The following is a 3,872-nucleotide window of genomic DNA, read 5'->3' as shown; positions in this document are numbered from 1 at the left end:
TATTAAATTATGCAAAAATTATCACATTAAATGAACAAAATTATTAGCATTTTTCCATTTTGATTTTAACTTTATGGATAATAGGTGGTAAGGTCCATCAAATCAATCAAACCATAATTAGTAGGAATGATTCTATTATTTGAGACTTTAATGAAGGTATCCATAGGTAAGTAATGGTGATATTTTTGTGTTTTTTTTGATTGTATAGTTTCATTTATTCCCAATAAATGTAAACTCCTAAAGAAAATGTACATGTCTTTTTATGTTATAGCATCTAGTTTAGAGTTTAGTTTATATTCCCTATTTGAAATACTTTTTGTTATGTGGCATCCATAGCAAATATTTCAAACAAGCTCTTTTCAACTCCTCACCTACCTCCTCCTCTGTTGCATCAATTTTCTGACCTGGGTAAAATATACTTGGGAGTTATGGCAATTTGACTGACCCTAAATATTTTGTTTTCTGTACATTGCCTTTCTTAGGTCCATTGTGGTTTTAAGACTGCATGTTTTCCCCATAATCGTCTCTCTCCAATGAAATCTCATATAACTATTTTTTAATTAAATGCTACTGTTTTTCAAATAAATTATATTATGAATCTCCATACATTAAAAAATTGCAAGAGAACAGATATTAAGAGATACAGTTGACCTTTGAATGATGTAGGGGTTAGGGGCACCAACCCTTAACGGTTGAAAATCTGCATACAACTTTGACACCCCCCAAATTGTAATTACCAATAGCTTAACCATTGATAGGAAGCCTTACCAATAACATAGACATTCAGTTGACACATATTTTGTATGTTATATGTATTATATATGGTATTCTCAGAATAGAGTAAGTTGGAGAGAAAAATGTTATTAAATCTGTAAGGGAAAAATCATAAGGAAGTGAAAATGCATTTGTGGTATTGTACTGTATTTACTGAAAACATTTGTTTGTAAGTGGACCCATGCAGCTGAAATCTGTGTTGTTCAAGGGTCAGCAATTTATTTCCTGAATTCACCAACTCATGAAGCCTTTTTAGAAGACTATTTTTCTTGCTTCTATAAACTTTGGAGCTACATGGCTCTTCCTGAGGTTAAGTTGTTCTTACATGTATAGGGGTGGACAGAAATGTTGTGGATAGTTGAATTTCTTGACAATTTTGTATAGATAGTAGACATTTAACAGTAAATTAAATCCTAAATAGTCTTTCAACATGGCACTACCTTGTTATGCTAGATAATATTTTAAAATTAATACTTCATTGTCTTAATTTTGTGTGTCTTAACAAACATATGTAACCTTAGCAAACCTTTATTCTGTAAAAATAATGGACAAGATGGAATGCCTAAATAACCACAGCTGGTGAAAGTTAATTGCATTAGCTATATTAGTGAGTTATTAAGCTGAAAATATCAGTGCTAGAAAATCCTGGGATTTGTTTGTGTTGATATACCTTGAGAGTAGACAAATAGTTCCAACTTTTGTAGTGATCATATAATAGAGGAAAAAAGTATGTTTGGTAGAAAATGATAGTTTTATCTAGAACATTTATGTCAGCTTAACAACAACTAGTAATTAAAGACCACCTGTTCAAAGTTTAATTCAAGTGGAATCTTGCCAGATCTTCTATCAGGGAGGTGAAAAAAACTCTATAAGAACAAAGGAAGAAAGCCGTGGAAAAAAAAAGAATATTTATGACCGAGATATATATATAAAAGAAGAAGAAGAAGAAGAAGAAGAAGAAGAAGAAGAAGAAGAAGAAAGAATAACCTTTAAAATTGTCCAACATGCAACACTGAAGGCAAGAAATGAGAATAAATTGTTACATAAAGGAGAATATTCTCAAGCATATGTCATAAAATACCACAAAGTTATTGAAAGCAAAGCAGCCCTCTTGACATTAGATGAACAACTGCATTGTCTGCATTTAAGCAGATTGTCTCATACCCTTGTCTGTCTCTCCATATATCTCTTTTCTAGTCTCTGCTGCTCCTTTTAACCTACTGTGATTGTCTGACACTTTGATATTTTCAAAATATCATTTGTAGAAAGTCTTCCTTTGTGGAAAATATGATCCAAAAATCAAAATCTGAAAAAGAAACACCAGATATTTAAAATATATTAATTTAATACCTCCTAAGGGAGAAACTGTTAGGGCTGATGAAAGAAACTCTGTATCTGCTAGCATTTGGGATATTAGAGATGAACCCAGAGTAATATGAGAGCAGAGAAGTATACACCTAAGCCTGGAGACATCAAGGATATGTTCCACAGAGGTGTTACTTGGGCTGAGAATTGAGAAGGTAATATGTTTTTAAATTAATATAATTAAAATCTATCATAATTTATACAATAATACTTAAATGTCATAAAAGAATCTTTACTAAGCCTAAAATGGGTCTTAATTTCTTTCTAAGAATGTCCAGAAACTGGACAGAATCATGCATCCTTTCTTTCTCTTCCCTGCCACATTCTACCATCATATTGAATTCCTAGAGAAAATCTTATTTCTTCAAACTCTAAAATATATTTCCAGTCCATCCATTTTTGTAATCTTAACTGATATCTGCTCAAAATGTCGTGATTCTGACCTGAGCTACTGCTATAGTATTCTTGCTGAACAATCTGATTTTATTCCTATTCCTTGTAATTTATTGTCTATTTGGCAACCCGAAGAGGTACCTTTAAAGCATAAAACAAAGCTTCCTATCCCAGTTATCACAATTAGGGAAAAAAATTTTAAACTCTTCAAAGTGAATATAATGCTTTACAAGAGCTGGACTCATCTCTCCAAGATGACCATCTCTCCAAGCTCATCTTATACAAGTCTTCTCTTTGTTTGCAGTCCCTCTGGCCTTTCTATAACTCAGACATATCAAAATTTAAATTTGAGTTCTTATTTCATGAATGCTGTGCTTCCAGATCTTCACATGGCTACCTCTTTGTTTCATCCAAGTATCCACTGAGATGTATCTGCTGCTTAGAGGATTTGCATGAACACCCTAATTAAAGTAGTTCTTAGAAGCTGACAAGGGGCTGAGCAGTTAGTTTTACTTATTTTTATTTTGTAAAATCCCTTCCTTTCTTCTTGATTATAGTAATGGATATGTGACTCTGTACCTTTGGCAAAACCATGTAACTGTGCAGATAAAGCAGTGTTTTAATATTTTGCTGTATCTAAATTATGAATAAATAAATTAATTAATTGATAACAAACTTTACTATGGAAAGTCCTTGGAGTGTTTTCATGAAGGGACTGACCTATTTTTTTTTTTATTTCAGAAAGATTATTTGGAAATTGAATGGAGAATGAAGGAGTGGCCAGCATGGTGGCAGACCTCACAAATAGGAGACCATTTAGTATGGAGGCTATGTAAGTAATGAAAGCAGAGATGTTGAAGGCTTGAATTGTGGAAATCCAGGAAAAATAGAGAAGGGAACTGATAGAGCCTATGTTTTAGTGGTTCAATACCAGGAAATGTTGATGAATAAAATATTTGTGGGAGGTTATATAAAGAAAGGAATCGAGAATGCTTATCTTTTTTTCTTTGTTTCACCTTTTGCATTTCTCTGTATTGTTTGCTATGTCTTTTCCTAAGAGCTATAATTTGTTGGCAAGGAGAAAAAGCAAGGGTAAGAAGTAGTGAGCCCTTGCATAACAGTTGGCATTGAATTCCACTCTGTGCTTTCAACCAATAGACATATTTACTTTTCCCTTCTGGTTCTTTCTGAGATCTTGCTCCCATGAATTTCACTTTGAAGGCACTAGGGTCAATTAATTTAACATGTAGCATCGGACTTGGCTTTCATGGGTCTCTCACTTTAGTTTGGTGTGGCTATTGATGATTAATGAATCTAAATGATCTCTAGTTTGAGGTGCC

The sequence above is a fragment of the Panthera uncia genome, chromosome F2 (genome assembly GCF_023721935.1).
Source record: "Panthera uncia isolate 11264 chromosome F2, Puncia_PCG_1.0, whole genome shotgun sequence".
NCBI lineage: Eukaryota > Metazoa > Chordata > Mammalia > Carnivora > Felidae > Panthera > Panthera uncia.
The sequence above is the reverse complement of the archived record's forward strand: the minus strand, read 5'-3'. Positions refer to the sequence as shown.